We start from the raw sequence: 17,980 nt of genomic DNA, 5'->3' as shown, positions 1-17,980 counted from the left end.
TTCACCCAGGACAACATCTAGATTATTGTTTGTTTGTTTATTTATTTGCACAACAACAAAATGCATAATATATAATGCGATACACAATAGATAAAAACAGATGCAGGAGGAGGGATAAAGCATTTATAGCTTATACTAGGCCCTCCTCCTCTATAGTAATCAAAATGAATTATAATCGATAAGTAATATAGCAAAATAATACATAAAATGTAATAACAATCGATAAGGATAATCAATTAATTAATGGTGTAAATTAAGATAGAATAAAAACTATATATATAAGATTACTACAAGAGGCTAATCATTATTACTTTGTGAAGAAAGCGAAATATGTCTTTCACCTGCATAAGAGCTTCCATGAGCTCCTGAAGTAAGAAGAGAGGTAAGACAAGGAGATCAAATATCTGTTAACTTACTCTTAGGAGTATTTATGTATATTGTGTATTATATGTATGATTCATTATGGTTTGGCCACTGTATTACACAGTGAAATACTTATAATGTTTATTAGTGTTTGCCTAGTTTTTTTTCATGAGGGAATTATTTTTTCATTTGTTGTTTTAGTTTGACACTTAACGAAGAAAGACAGATCTGGGAATGTGATCAAATGTTGTTTTTCCCTCTATAGGAACATAACAAAGCAGCCGAGGTGCACAAAATGACTACAGAGACCCACGTACAAAGATAACAGATTCCACTTGGGAAACCAAAGCTGAAACAACTACATATGATTGTTTATAAAGTATAAAGAAAACATATCTTTTGGTTTGGTCATCTATAGTTGGTGAGACGAAGACAACTCTTAACCTCAGTGGATAGTATTTATTTATTCTATTCTACTACTAATAATAATAACAATAATAATAATAATAATTAATCATATCTATCTATCTATCTATCTATCTATCTATCTATCTATCTATCTATCTATCTATCTATCTATCTATCTATCTATCTATCTATCTATCCATCTCATAGTAATTCTTGTATTTCAAGTTGCAGGAGTAAGATAACTGATAATGCATGTGTCACAGTAATGGTAATAGTCAGAGTGTGACACCCGTACAATTGAATCGAGATCAATCAATTAGCATCATGTGCATTTTACAATTGAAACAGAGCTGTATCCATTGGGACGAGCCCGCTGTCACTCGAGAAAACCCCCAGTAAATGCTTTGATTGTATTTGCAGCTCGGGGACTGTCCCGCCTTCCCTGTGCTCTGATTGGTCACTTTCAAGAGTGCTTGAATTCGTCGCGGTCAAATCGACACACAATGAGGAGCGGAGGCAGGGGAGACGCTCTCAAAACGCCGCTGTAAACAACAAATACAACATCCACTGAGGCCGGAGCAACATGGAGAACCAGGTACAGTGGCTTCTGCGTGTGGCGAAGTGGAGACGGCGGCGGGCAGCCATGACTCCTGGGCTCTGGTCGCCAGAAGAGAGGGGGAGAAAAAAGCGCTCCTGCTGCTAATGAACTCGTAGTTGTTTGGTTCTGGAGCTATGCTAGCTGGCCACTCATACATCGGTATTTACCGCTAGCTGCAGCTTCAGTCTGCCTCACCATTCGCCGTAGCTGTAGCTACAACCGAGCACACGAGAAACGCCTCACACTCTGTGTTTTGTTGTTTAATGACTGTTAGTCATATGAATAGTTGAACATCGTTTATTTATCTCTGTAGGAGTCTGCAGGGACACATAGATACAGCCATCATGTGCACAACAACAACCAAAGTCCCGTTGTTAACTCTTTAACTCTCGTGAGACTCTTGCCAGATATAGCGACACAGTGTGGTCAAAGAGTGTAAACAAACCACTGTCTACATCCTCCTTCTTTAGCTTTGGTCCTTAACCAAAACAACCTAAGAGAAGGTAATGTTTTAGAACAGAATAGAAAAATAAAAAGCATTAACAATTCAGGCAGCATTAAGCGTATACCAAGAAATGAAATGTCCAAAACAAAAGTGCATCATCGTCATGTTTTTCATTACACTGTAGTAACATTAACTCAGTGAATAAATGCAAAACACAATAATGTAACTTCTCTTGGTTGTTCAGTGAGTGACTTGTGTCTTGATTAGTTTAAGTATCTTGCATTTGGCTTAGACACTCTATCACATCTAGTGAAATACATGGAAGTAGTAGGCTGAGCAAAGTTTTTATCTTTTATCACAACGCACTTCTCTGACAGTACATCAGGAGACTTTACAGCACTTGTCTGTCTCTGATATTGTGCTGATGGTGCATGTTCAGCACTATTATGCTTTTCTGCCTTTTGTGTCTTGTCCACCTGTGGCTCAGCGACTGTTGTCGATGTGTGTTTCAACACATCAGGGTCGTATACATGTGTGACAGGCTTTGGAGGTTGGGGCTCCATTACTGGAAGAATGTGACGCCAGTTGCGTCACAGAGTCTCTTTATTACTCCTATTTTGTCATGTCCTTTTTGTGTTTGGAGTCTTACCACTTGATTAGGTGTCAAGGGGGTTAGTGGTTTGCTCGTTTTGTCATAGTATTGTTTTTGTACTCTGCGCTTCTTTGTTAAAAGTCTCTGTGCAGGTGAACCAAGGATCTTGTCCCGTGGCATGTTCCTTATGTTCAGTTGGTTTAGATAGAAGTCTGCTCCATCACTGCTCTTTCGCTGAGTCCTCAGTATACTGATCATGTGCAGGAAGTTCAAAGATCTGGCAAAATCGCAGAAGGTCTTGTTTATTCATACAGTTATTGACTTTTATTTCTGTTCATCTCTTTTCAGTGCACAGTGCAGGTAAATCTGGAGTTGGGTCACAGAGCCCAGCTAAGGAAGAATGTGACATCAGAGGATTTCACCCACGACTGGATGGTGTTTGTCCAAGGACTAGAAACTGGTGACATCCAGCATTTTGTAGAGAAGGTTGTCTTCCGCCTGAATGAGAGCTTCCCAGAACCCAAGAGAGGTAAGATGGGGACAAAAACCGTGTAAACACCTGCTTCTCACTTATGTCAGGTAGATAATATGCAAAGTGCTGACGATTCAGTATAGAGTGGAAAACACTGTGAACATCCATCCATCGATCTATCCGTCTTCTACCGCTTATGCGGCCGGGTCGTGGGTGCAGCAGTCTGAGAAGGGATGCCCTGACCTCCCTCTCGCAGGACACTTCCTCCAGCCCTTCCCGGAACACCTCCCGAGGGAAGCTTCCAAGGGGCATCCGATACAGATGCGCCACCTCAGCTGGCTCCTTTCGATGTGGAGGAGCAGCATCCAGGCTTTTAGCCAGCAGGGCGTCCGGGCGTCCTGGGCCCTGTACTGAAAATAATAAGAAATTAGACGCCCTACTTTTAGGCAGGACGCCCTAAAGACGCCCTATTTTTCCAAACAGCCGCGTCCACAATGGAAGTGGAGAACATGGTCCACTCTGACTCAATATCTCCAGCTTCCCTCGGGACCTGGTCAAAGCTCTCCCGGAGGTGGGAGTTGATGACCTCCCTGTCCATTGATTCAGCCAGGCGTTCCCTCACAACGCTCTTGGGTCTGCCAAGTCTGTCCAGCTTCCTCCCCTGCCAGGGGATCCAACATTGAACATGGTGTTTGTTATGGACAAACCGTGACTAGCACAGAAGTCCAGTAACAAAGCACCACTCGGGTTCAGATCAGGGAGGCCATTCCTCCCAATCACGCCCCTCTAGGTCACACTGTCATTGCCCACCTGGGCGTGGAAGTCTCCCAAGTCTCCCCAGAACTATGGAGTCCCCAGTTGGAGCACTTTCCAGTACTCCTTCCAGGGAATCCAAAACGCTGGGTACTCTGCACTTCCGTTCGGTTCCGTAAGCTGAAACAACAATGAGAGACCTACCTCCCACCCGAAGGCGGAGGGACGCGACCCCTTCGTTCTGCGGAGAGAACTCCAACACATGGTGGCTGAGCTGGGGGGCTATAAGCAAGCCCACACCAGCTCACTGCCTCTCACCTTGGTCAACTCCAGAGTAGTGGAGAGTCCGGCCTCTCTCAAGGAGTTGGGTTCCAGAGCCCAGACTGTGCGTGGAGGTGAGTCTGTCTATTTCTAGTCGGTACCGCTCCACCTCCCGCACAAGCTCAGGCTCTTTCCCCCGCAGCAGCGACGTGACATTCCATGTCCCCATAGCTAGAGTTGTTGTGTCACCCAGGAGAAACATATGAAAAATAAAAATGCTCTTCTACTCCCGTCACAAGTAAACATGGTTATATTCATTGGCATGTTGTTGTGTCCACAGTATGCAAGGAGCCCCCATACAAAGTGGAGGAGTCGGGCAACGCAGGCTTCCTCATGCCTATTGAGGTTTACTTCAAGAACAAGGTATGTTCGAGTGGACACGTGTTTAACTTTGTTCTGCTGACCCCGATAATATATATATAAGATAAAATTAGTGTGGGGCGCATTAACATGGTTGTGTCGGTTAACGGCATCAATGTTCACGCACAAAGCGTTTCCATGACGTCTGACCGGACGCGCATGACGTCATGTTTACGTGACTCCCGATTGTTAAAATGAGTCTCTAAAGTAACGCTAAACTTTAAAAACAGAGGCACACATACGCAGTACACAGGTACGCTGGTTATTTGTAGCGCTGCTCTTTTCGTTAAACAGACCGATCCAGTTCGACTGTAGGCGCGCTAACAGAGCTAATGCAACTAACGGCGGTCACTGGTCAACAGTGCCTGGACTCGGTGTCGCTGAATGTAAACATGACATCACACGCGTCTTTTTCCGATCAGTCGTCATGGAAACGTGTCATGCGTTAACGTGAGTTAACCTAGCGCCCAGCACTAATAAATATTTAAAATATATTTTTAAATGTAGGTCAACAATTGGTCAAAGTTTGGATATAACCATAATATGGGTCAGTGTGTGAAATGGAGGATCACATTAACCAAGAGTGCAATCCACCCTTTCCTAGCAGAGAAACATGGCCTCAGAATTGGTGATGTCGGCTCTTGTCATTCTAGCTGCACACTGTCGTAATGCTTGCTGGAGGTTGCCATGTAATTGACCTCCTCAGTGTTATCTAGGGCTGTAACGATACACAACTCACGATTCAATTTGCGTCACGATTTTTGACCCACGGTTCGATACATTCCATGATTTTTTTTTAAATTTAAAAAACATTTTATTTTAACAACATTTACTCATATAACAACTTAATGTAACATTTAGCTAGAATCTGTGAATTCTCCGCTGTTTACATAATCGCGATGACGCTCCCATGCCGATTTGTGCACTGTAGCGTTTTTTTTCACCTCCTGCGGGTTTGATCCATCTGTGTTTTAACTGTGTTTGGTTTATATGAGCTTTTGCTGAGTTACTGACCTTTCTGTGGGTATGCAGCTTGTCTGTGTTTATTAAAGTTAGACATGGTTTTATGATGTTGTTGTCGCTGCGTCTGACGCTGCCCCGGTAGGGGGGACATCAGTAAAGATTAACGCGATTAAAAAACATAACGCGTTAATGATGACTGTTATTAATTAATCACAATTAACTAGATAATTTGACACCCCTAATAAAAATAATAGTAATATAAATAGTTTGGTAGCACTAACAGCTCATATCATGTGGCTGACTGGAAAAATATCTGGGAGATAGAAAGGACGTTTCGCGATTCTGTTTTCTCACTCCACGAGACAGGTTCGTGCCTCCGAGTATTTCGATTTCGATACGCATATTGTTACAGCCCTAGTGTTATCCTTTCATAGCCTGACGATATCACCAGTCAGAGTCTGTAATTCTCTGCCTCAGCTTTCCTTCCTGAGTCTTGCTAATGGTTTCGCAGAAATAGTTTGAGTTCAATTTCTTCCTCCTCTGAACTTCTCCAATACTCTGTTTTTTTAATGCCAGAACTACAGCCCTTCTGTCTCCAATAACTATCTACTGCTTCAGGAGACCTCCACAAGGCTGTGGGCTTAAGAAGTTTAAGATTATAAATGCAACTGTCCAAAATGGGTTTACTTTCCTAGGGTAAGGATCTTAGACATCATGATGGAGCTTTTTTTTTTTGCTTTAAAAGAGCCAGTTGAAACCTCCTTGGTGATGTCCAGGAGGTTTTACTAGCACATCCAACTCATAGGGGACCCCAGGGTAAACTCAAGACATGCTGGAGAACGTCTTGACTTTCCTTGAAAGAGCATTATCTGGACTACTATTGCTGAACCTTTTTCTACCATGACATAACACCACATTCATACAGCAGAAGATGAATGCATTGACAGCCCCTTAAATTAAACATGCCTCCACCAAGTCTTCAGTAAACCTCGGGAGTGCTTCCACAAATGTTACATCCTCATTTAACGTACAGTTAACTTTTACACTGTGGGCAATTATGTCAAAATTTTAAGGAAGCAAGATCCATCTTCTGTCATCCATTTACAGCACAATTGTGTTTTTTTTTATTGCATTTCCCTCAGGTTTACTTTTCCCCCTCATTTAACCTCTCCAGCTTCCCTGAATGTTAGTTGTGTCTTATCAGTGCACCAATCATGTGTTTTATTGACTTGGGTAATGGTTCATTCATTTAATCTTTTCTTGTGAGATATGTAGGTATTGTGAGGTGATTGGGGAGTAGTGCAGCCAAATGATTTTCTGTAATTTACACAAATGTTCAAATGACACATTAACTAAATAAAACTTTTTTTTAATATATATATATATATAGGAGAAGCCAAAGAAGGTGTGTTTCAACTATGATCTATTCTTCAACTTAGAGGGGAATCCCCCAGTCAACCACCTGCGCTGTGAGAAGCTCACCTTCAACAACCCCACCAAAGAATTCAGGAGAAAGCTGATCAAAGCTGGAGGGGTGAGGACGACAAATACACAAGAGTTGATTACTGAATAACTGTGGTGAAAATCAGATCTTTGTCAGCAGTAGACATCCATTTCTGTCTGTACTTACCATGTGGGGAAAAAACTGAAATGTTTATATTTATATGATGTGAGTATATTTTTCATATGTTTTCAATAAAAAAATTATCACAAAAAAGACCATCCACTCTGGTTGTTAACTTTGCTGAAGTAGCCCAACTGAAAGTTTGCCTTTTTCTCAAAATATACCAGACCACTGATAATATTGTATGTGGATGGGTCAACGCGACACAACCTTTTTCTTTCCAGCACAAAACAAATATCACTTTCTTGAATTGCTACCTTTATCACTTGCTACTACCATTATCACCTAGTAAATATAACTTTAATGCACTTGAAGCGATGCATTTTTCACCTAGCTACAATCAGCCATTTGTAAAACAGTGCTCAAACTGCATGGCAGTTCATGTCACACTTCCGTGGTGGCAGACATTTCTTTTTACTGCATGTTATGTGTTTCGGTAAGCGTATGTTATGTTTTCAGATCACACCTGACCTACTTCTTTCTTTTATTCCCAATATGTGATCCAGGGATTTGAGCCAGTGGCAGACCAATATAGAATTTAGTATTGTAAAGTGACAATATTTTCATGAGAAGTCTCAGTGTAGTTTCTTCAAGGAAATCCCTGTTTGTTTAATTTGTTGTCGTATCCAGTAGGAGGCTCTTGAAAGATTGTGTGTGTGTGTGTGTGTGTGCGCGCGTGTGCATGATTTATTTTTAATTAGTTTTTGTTCCTTTTTATCCCGTCCCTTGGCTTGTTGATCCATTTAAAAGTAAAAATTAATTTTAAAAAAAAAGTTATTTTTCTTGGCTCTTGAGCTCCTCTCAGACACACACAAACTTGTCTTTATAATACATTCTCTATGCACTTACCATAGCCGATAAAAGTCTGTTCCATCTCTGTCTGTTGTCTCTAACAGCTTTTTCGCACTCCTCACTGCTCTTTCGCTCAGGGCTACTGGTCATGTGCAGGAAGTTCCCAGATCTGGCAAAATCGCAGAAGGTTTGGCTCGTGAACTGGGTGCCATTCTTTGAGTACAGCTTCTGTGGTATGCCATGAGTTGAGAAGTGCCGTTTTAGCTTGTTGATCACACCTAGGGACGACAAACTGCTCAGCAGAAGTACACTTTGGACCCGTTTCTGGTGATGATGGTGATAATGAAGACTCCACCCTACCCTGGAATCCATATGACTTCAACAGTTTGCAGGTATAGTGTCTAACTAAGTTATTTCTAAATGTGCTGCAAAAAAAACCATAACTGCCATTATAGGGTTATATATATTCCCAATTTATTATTCTGTCTATAAAATGTACAATAACAGTGACAAATTGTCATCCCAAGTTCTCTCACACCACAGCACAATTCATTTCTGTAGGCTAATTGATATATTGATTGTCAAAGTCATTGATTAATTTTCTGTTCACCAATTGATTAATCGATCAATAATCACACCTAATTACCTTTTAAAATAATTTTGCAGCACTCTACACTGAATGACGGACCTATATCATCAAGCAGTCTTCCAGCATCTCCAGCCTCATTTGATAAAGAACTCCTTCTTGTGAAAGTAAGACGAGTAAACATAGTTGATGATGTCCTTAATATCTTCATGGAACCAAAACTAATGAATGCTAATCTAAAAATGGAGTTTACAGATGAGAAAGCTGTGGACAGTGATGGTGGGTCAAGAGAGGTATACTCTGCTTTCTGGGAAGATTTCTTGGAACAGTGTGAGGGAGAAGATGAACGAGTACCCAGACTATGACCGAACTATTCTGAGAAGGCATGGCAAGCTCTTGGAAGAGTGTGGTTGAAAGGATACCTGGACCACAAAATCATACCAATCAGACTATCGCCAGCTTTTGTTCTGGCCTGTTGTCAAGGACTTGGTTCAGTGGAGGAAGAACTCTTGATGATGTCATTTGCCAGATTTCTTTCAGAGAATGAGTGTGCATCACTACAGGGTAACATTGATGAAACTGTTGAAGAGGACTTACTCGACGTCTTCTCTAGAATGGGCTCACACTGCCTGCCCTCTAAAGACAATATGTGGGCTGCCATTTTAACAATGGCACACATTCATGATGCTGTGCCAACACTCACAACCAAAGAAAGCATAGTGGAGCTTTATAAATCTAAGCGGCCATCTAACAAGGAAGTGACCCAAATGATAAAGCCATCAACTGAAAGCCTAAACCCACAAGAGCAGACAGCTCTTAACCCCCTGCAATGGTATGTGAGAAGCATTGACCAAAGAAAACTAGAGACATTCTTAAGCTTCTGAACAGGGTCCACTGTGCTGTGCACAGACACAATCAAAGTCATTTTTAATACGCAGGCCTGTAGCACATACATGTGGAGCAGTTCTTGAGTTACCATGCACCAACAGGTCATAGCCTTAGTTTGACAATGTCCTGTCTGGCGATTGCTGTACAATGGATATTGTGTAGTGAATATAAGGGATCTTACACATGTTCCTCTTCTACTGACACTGTTATGGCATTTGTCTGAAACTAACTAAACAGATTCACATTTATTTATATTTTAACAACTTTATTTGTTCATTCATGCAATAGAACCAAGAAAAAGGTGCCCATGGTGACATGGTAAAAAAAAAAAATGTGTGCCCACAAAATAGCTATAACGTTCATGTCCACGAAATAAGTATAACGTGCGCACATGATATTATTATTGGCCACGAAGTAGGTATAATGTGAACAAGAAATACTAATTAATAATATCATCATCCTGGACACATGGGTAAGCAAATCGAGCGCACCTCCTCTAAGGTCAAAGGTAAAGGCAGTAGAGTCTGAGTTCTGCAGGTGTGGTTTTGGTCTGAAACAGTGCGGCTGACGAGAGCGTCAGTGATGAGACATTTACATCAGCTCGTTTGCAGCGACTAGGAGGTTTTTGACCATAAAAATTACTTCACGTGTGTAAGTACACCTCCATATTGCACATATAAGTGAGATAGGACCATGCTATGGCCTCTTTAACTTTAGCTGGTGCAAAGATTGTTGTTGTTTATAGAGAGCTGTGTGTGTGTTTATGTGAGAGCATCAGACCAAGGCTGAGAGGGAAAACAAGTCTCTACTGAAGCTAACAAGGACCAAATTGGTGAATATCTGTTCTGTGTTGTTTTAGTAAAGGAAATTGGATAAAGTAATACATTTTTTGCCATAATTAGCCTTTAATGAAAACGATCATCCATGGATTTGACTCTGGATCTGATAAAACAGATGTAAATCTATTAAAATATAAATCTGTTATCTCAATTTATCAGTGTATCAGTCACTACTTGGTCACTATCACCCCAGTATGAAATGTTCGTACTGTTACAGCCCTAGAATACATGGAATTTTTGGGGAAAACTGAACTGTTTACTTTTACATTGTCATTATAATAAACTGCTAGAATTACTTAAAAAATCCGTCTAATTTTGTTAATAAAACATAACACAATGGTACAGTTCTGCATGAAATTTTAAAATATTTGCTTGTTTTAATGAATACAAACGTGACTGTGTTTTGTGCAATTGTAGTCATTTTGGTGCTGTAAATATGCAAAGACCATAGGGGGCAGCAGAGAGTAAAAGTGTGTGTATGTAGGTAATACACACACACACATTTTTACTAGATTTTTCAAGTTTGCCACCTGAGGCCCTCTCTGAAACTTTGAAAGAAGCCTAAAAACAGCCTCTAGAGGCCATTACAGTGGAAAAAAAGTGAGGACCGACCTAAAGCCCAATTTATAATCTTGCTTAAAGTGCTCTATGTAGGTTACGCAGAGCCTGTCGAAGAGCCTCTGCATCATCTCCGACTGCACAAAATATTCTATAAGTGTCCGTCACTCCATCAAGGGACAACGGAGGTGGCAAGGACTGGGATTGGTCCTCAGGACAGGCTGAGCTATCGCTCTGTGTCGGCTATAGTGCGCACCAAGCGTCCACAGAGGCGGCGCTGATCACCGCCGACAACGTCGCTGCCAAACTATAAATACGTCATATCTTAATACACACAGTACATGTTTAGACTCTAAATGGCCAATTACTCACCTCAAATTATCTTAAAACTGTGTTCCGTGACACAAAAATGTGAGAAACGGCCACTGTTTCAACAACGGTCTTTCTCTCTCTTTCTCTCTCGGAGGCCATTGCTCACTGTAGCCAAAAGCACAACACCCTTTCGTAGCGACCCCTACTGATCGACGGGGAAATTGCAGTGCGTATCCGTCTCCACGACAGAAAAGTATGAAGGCTCGAGAGGTCTCCGTGGTTACGCAGTCGGATAACGCATACGCAGTCGGAGAAGTATAATGTGGCCTTAAATGTCCTCACTTTCCAAAAAGGTCCTCACTCTAAACATTAATAAATCTGGGTCTCACAAAGATAGCTATGCAAACACACGCACACACAAGTTTCATACACAGCAATCTCTCCATCTCTGAAACACTCTGCTGATATTTATATTGCTTTTATTATCTGACTCTCTTTTCTTTTTTTAAAGTTGCACTGTAGGAGTGCCGTCTCCCTGTGAACTGCTCCGTTAATTGGTCAAACATCTCCTGTCACCTTCCTAAGGCTGTAAACCAGGGGTCTCAAACTGGCGGCTCCCCAATTGATTACATGCGGCCCCCCCACTTAATATCATGTTATTATGATAATAACAAGGCCCACGACCTCGCCGTCTTTTAAACACAGTGTGCATTATATTGAGATTATATATTTAACTAAATGTCCTGCAAGTTTGGACAAAATTAATACAGTTACTAAGGAAAATTCATGACCATAAGTACCTTAATATTTATTGAACATTATTTGCTATTAAAAGAAATCTGTGGAATGTGTCTTCATTTGTCTCTCCACACATTTTGAAAAGGAGGATTTAAAGATGAATGTCTCAACATAAGTGGGACACTGCCTTTTCTGGCAACCAGGTGTCAGATTTGATTCAAGGGGAGATGCTGGATCAGATTTTGAGGCGAAGGAGAAAGTGGGGCACCAACCCATGCAGTGAGAGAGCGGGGACCTTGTGTCACAGAGCTGAGGCCTGATAATCTCACAACAAAGTCCGAGCACTATGGACAATTGACAATGAGCGGACTCTAACTCTTTATTAGGGGAAAAAAACACTTTTCAATTTGAAATTTGAAATGAATGGTCTATGTCAGTGATGACCAAATGATGGTTTATAAAGTATTTATTCTATTCTATTCTATATAATATACTATCTATCTATCTATCTATCTATCTATCTATCTATCTATCTATCTATCTATCTATCTATCTATCTATCTATCTATCTATCTATCTATCTATCTATCTATCTATCTATCTATCTATCTATCTATCTCATAGTAATTCTTGTATTTCAAGTTGCAGGAGTAAGATAACTGATAATGCATGTGTCACAGTAATGGTAATAGTCAGAGTGTGACACCCGTACAATTGAATCGAGATCAATCAATTAGCATCATGTGCATTTTACAATTGAAACAGAGCTGTATCCATTGGGACGAGCCCGCTGTCACTCGAGAAAACCCCCAGTAAATGCTTTGATTGTATTTGCAGCTCGGGGACTGTCCCGCCTTCCCTGTGCTCTGATTGGTCACTTTCAAGAGTGCTTGAAATCGCCGCGCTCCGATTGGCTGCGGGAGCTTTCTGTTTTGGTCGCCTGCCAGCGGCCGTATGCAAGGGGAGGGGACGCGTCTGCCTTCCGCTTCTGGGCTGGAGGATTGACACACAATGAGGAGCGGAGGCAGGGGAGACGCTCTCAAAACGCCGCTGTAAATAAATACAACATTCACTGAGGCCGGAGCAACATGGAGAACCAGGTACAGTGGCTTCTGTGTGTGGCGAAGTGGAGACGGCGGCGGGCAGCCGTGAATCCTGGGCTCTGGTCGCCAGAACAGAGGGGGAGAAAAAAGCGCTCCTGCTGCTAATGAACTCGTAGTTGTTTGGTTCTGGAGCTATGCTAGCTGGCCACTCATACATCGGTATTTACCGCTAGCTGCAGCTTCAGTCTGCCTCACCATTCGCCGTAGCTGTAGCTACAACCGAGCACACGAGAAACGCCTCACATTCTGTGTTTTAATCTGCTTTGTCCTGTTTTATAATAAGGAGCAAATGCATTCAATGGAACATTCCGAAGCCCATTTTGAGTCGATGGTTCGCGTTGCTAAGCTAACAGAGCTAGCTTACTCTACCTTTCTGGAGAGTGGCGGCCGTTGGCTAAAGGCTAAGGAGCCACTACAAGGCGCCGGGAAAAAGATTTGTCCTCCAGGTTAGGCTGCACAGAGGCGGGGTGGTGCCTCCACTGCCAGCGGCCTGGAACCTGGACACATGCAATGCTAATAATACTAACAATCACTGTAAAACCTCTGAAATATATTGGCTTTCTATGCCAGCCTGAGGTACGTTAGTACTTTTACGCACCTCAATGGTTGTAAACTATAATACATGTAAGCATGGTAGGAAAGCTGACAAATCTAATATGTGTGTGTTCGTGTGTCTGTTACCTCTTCAGGATCTTTCTTTTGGCATAAACACTGACCTTTCCAGTACCAGTTGTCCCCATGAAGTCCAAAACCTTGTCCTAATTAAGCAGAACCGAATTTCTGATGATATGGTTAAGATAATGTCCAAGTCGAGTCATGGTTGTGGTTAGGCAATAACTGGTTAAGGGTAGGGGTGGGAATCACAGGGTACCTCACGATAAGTGATACATGGTCCACGATAACAGTAATGTCACGATACAACAACAATTCTGAGATAATTGATAATATTGCAAGACAATCATATAGTGATATATCACTATATCTGTCTGACTGAATAAACAAAAAGTCAGTGAAAAGTTAAAAGTGCAAGATTTCTCTATTTATTCACTGCATAGAGAAGTGCATAAAGTCTATGTATTGAACATGGATGGGGCATCTCTTAACATGGCTTTCTCCACCATTATCCTACTGTAAACTCCCCCTTCTTCAGCCAGGTAACTTCTGCCCAAGTTTCCCTCGTTGATTTTAGCAGCGTCACCACAGCCGTGAATCCACAAAGAGATGTGAGGTAGTGACACCCGCTGTGTGAAGCCGTTAATTCAGATACCGATATTTGCCCTGGCCTCTCGATTATCGTAAAACACGAGGAATCCGACATGTCACCAAAGCAATATTTTGACCCATCCCTGGTTGAGGTTTGGAATAACACTTTGTTTAGGCTGTCCAAATGAATGGTAATCAATGCAGTGTCCTAAAAAGAATGGCTGTGAATATGTGTGTTTTTAAATGCTGAGCTTGAATCCTGTCATGGTTGCTGAAGAGTGCCCAGCAAAACTTTTCCAGTGTGTAGTAATGTTTAGGAGAGTTTATTGGCTGAGATTGACTATATATTACCTGTAAGTATGGATGTACAAGTGTTGATACGCTTTCATATAAAATAAAATAAAAACTTTTATTTCATAGCCTTAGAACAAGCCTTGTATATGCACTTTAGGCTAGGCCCTTGCTTTATTGGTGCTGCCATGTTTTCACAGCATCCTGAAGACACATAGTAACCAGAACATGAAATATTAAAGTGGGAAACCTGCGTTCTGACCACAGCAAAGAAGAAAGAGGACACAACAGAGAGAGAGTGGACAGAGTTGTGAAAAAGTAGTTGTATACTTACTTTCTGGTTTGAAAACACCACCATAGTTCCCTGATGTGCTTGGAAAGGGACGCCCAAGTCCTCCATTTGTTGTGATCCGCAGCCTCTCCATTAGATGTCACTCATTCTTACACACTGGAACTTTAAAGACTGGCATGTAAGTCCTTGAGTCTGGCGTTTTATTGTATACTTTACCATACAAATGTGTTTAGTAAAGATTTATGTCATTATTAAAAGCTACATAATTAGTTTAGTAAAAAGCAGGGAAGTGGGTAAACTGAATTACACATCTACCAACTCTAAGGGAGATACTACTTCAGAATGGCTTCTACTGTGAATGCCTGAGGTTACTCAGGACTATATTTCAGATGGTTAGGCCACACACACATGGAAAGTGGCTCAGACGCTCTTGAAATTAGTCCCCATTCAGCATTTGTCCCTTTGAGGTTTTAATGAGATCTGTGAATGTGAACGTGGAGCAACTCTTCTGCTTCAACTTAAAAAGATCTCTAAGTTGCTGTCTACTACATGTTGCCTGTCAATTTTTGCATTCATTTGTTCTTATGTTGACACGCAAACATATGCACTGTTGTCAGTTTGTTGGAACAAAGCCTCCTACAAACTGCAATATGATGACAGCTGTTGAGTTGTAGGATATGACTGAAGTTAGTAAAGAATCTATAACGTAGTTGCAGGTCATAGCAGCGGGAACAACCCAAAATTGTACAATGTATACCGGGGCCATGAAGAACCCTTGCAATGAAACCTTCTTCCAGTAATGTTAAGGTTCCTGTTAAACAGTTTAAGATATGTCGGTTTACCTGTATAATATAAACTAGACATTTTTTTCTTAACACTCACTGATACTCCTCAGTAGCTGTACTAGATGAACCTGATAAAAACGGTACATGGCTGATCGACTTCATGTTTGTCTTTTAGATTAAGAGCAGATCTTAGCAGCCATGTCTCTGAGCACTGCAGTTGGAATGACACTCATTCACACACCCTTATTGCAGCACTTACTGTCTTGGTTGCTGCAGATAGACTATTTATGACCTCCCCCATGACCCTCCAAAATTGTCCAGTGCAGGTACCCTTTGAGATCATATCATCTTTCGGGTATTGAAGTTTGTGCACTATGAAGGTTCTGGCAGAAACCTGCAGCTTCACTAAACACAACCCACTGTCATGATTGCTTGTTCTGTGAGTGTCCTCTTCTTAGAAAGCTCTCTGACTTTTCATCTCAGTCATTTAATAGCTGAATGAGATTAATCCAGGCATGAGGAGTGTTATTTACAGGGCAGCTGGGAGTTCATTGTTTTCATGGGAGCCAGTGTGTCTGCCAAAATTTGTATTTCCCCTCAATTGGATCACTGTCTGTGAGAAAGAGAGTGAAGGCATGCACACATCATCTCAGTATAAATGGCTTTGTCCGATTTATTTTTGTATCTCCTGTACTGCCTTTAGCCAGGGATGGTTAAATAGACGTGTTGTCCATCTGTTACTGGTGCAATGCAGTGACTAAGCGAGTTTGAGGAAGTTCCACACAGTTGATTTATTGTCCATCTCAATCAGTCTTTATTTTCCACTTTCATATTGCCTTATGGGATCTTAGTGGTCTAATTGAAAAGACAAACATGTAGACATACATTTCTGAATTATCTTACAGTTTGACTTTGTTCAGTTCATTTCAGTCTCTGTCAGATGAGTTTGCAACATGTTTCTGTATTTTCTCCAGCAGAGCATTTACTCACTTACATTTTTGAGTCATATTTGAAATCATTTTTTTTATTAAAAATGATTTTAGGACAAAATAGGGCACTACATAACTTCGCCACAGTGTTTATTTCATTGTTGGCTGGAACTAAACATGTTATAATAATTGTTTTTAAAAATGTTATATTACCTATTTGATAGAAAATGAACTGGCACCAATTTTCACACCAGAATGCATTACAAACTTTTTTCAACACAGCACCTTGGAAGTTTGTTGAGCTACAGAAAAGTAATTGTCAACTGCTGATGAAATTGTGAATTTTCAGCTTGTTCATTTATTTTACAGAATTTATTATTTTTGTGTCCGTGACTCATTTTTGTCCCAATTTTTATGTTATCTTAATCACATTCCTGGAACACCTCGGGGGTCGGAGGGTTGATTTGGGGGCGTCGGGAGGGTAGTGTTCCCTGACTGCTCACTGTGGGTGTGGTGGAGTCTGGAGTTTAAGGGCATTACTGCCACAGAATGGCTGGGCAGAATGCCAGGCAAGAGGAGGTGTGTGTGTCTGTGTGAGTGAGTAAGTTGGAGAGAGCTGGACCAGCTCATCTCAGTCCTGTCTCTTCTAATCCCCCCACTCAGTCCAAGCTCACGAGCTGCTCAGTGCCGGGGCCAAATCCCCACATTCTTCAGTCCCTCCCTGGACATAAAGTGCCTTTATCTGTCCCCTCTCTTCACCCACCCACCCCTTGTTCCCTTTTGCACTCCATCTCTGTAGACTCTTCACTTGCTGTGACAATCATCACCAACGTCGCAGCAACACGGTGTCCTTTTGCTTCAGCGATGTCCTCTCTCTCTGGACAAACCTTTTTGAGAGCTGTTGGCTTGGGCAGCTAATCGCACCCATTCCACACGGACTGTCCCGACATTAGTCCAGCTTTGTGTTTGTCCAGACCAACCAAGTGTTCAATCTCTCCTCCCTAAGTCTAAAGTCCACACACTCAAAATAGAAATTGAGGTTTTATTCAAGTGGGAATCAGAAACCAATGAAATATAGTCCCTTAGATTAATCTCACTACTGGTTTTGCTTGTGTAGTAGCAGCCTTTTAAGTCGAAAAGACATTTACTTTAACCAAAACGATGTTTTTTTGTGTTTTTTCTGTATTTCTTTATTTAATATAAAGAGTTGGATTGAAAACAAAGAGAGTGAAGGGGTTACTCAGCAAAGATTTACAGCTGGAATTATGGTAATATTGCATTTGTGTGGTACTGTCTCCAACCATCAATCTAACATGAAATACTGTTATTTTAGAAAAAAATGTCTCAATTCATCTATTCAAGTCCCTTTAATATTGCTTGTTCTGCTCAATGTCATTTTTAATTATCATAAAATTGAATTATTAAGAAATACCAGTGGAAAAATTAAGCAGTATTTTGCTTATTATTTGTTTTGCAAACAAAGCTCAATCCAAAAAAATGTTTGGAGAAATATACGGTGTGTTATTTAATAAAGAGCAAACTTCATTGCCTTTCTAAGCGAAGTAGTAGAATGATTATTCTTTGAGCCTCTGGTGTTGCCAGGGGTGTCATCATTTGGAAGAATGGCGGTGCTGAAAGACAAAAACACATCATGAATTCTTAACTCATGCCAATGACGTCTATAGATGTCAATTCAAATAAACCCTTCGCTGCCGATGACGTCTGATGGGGAAAAAAGAGTCTACTCTCTCTTTTGGTAGTTCTG

The sequence above is a fragment of the Microchirus variegatus genome (assembly GCF_963457635.1).
Source record: "Microchirus variegatus genome assembly, chromosome: 4".
In the NCBI taxonomy this organism is placed as follows: domain Eukaryota; kingdom Metazoa; phylum Chordata; class Actinopteri; order Pleuronectiformes; family Soleidae; genus Microchirus; species Microchirus variegatus.
The sequence above is the reverse complement of the archived record's forward strand: the minus strand, read 5'-3'. Positions refer to the sequence as shown.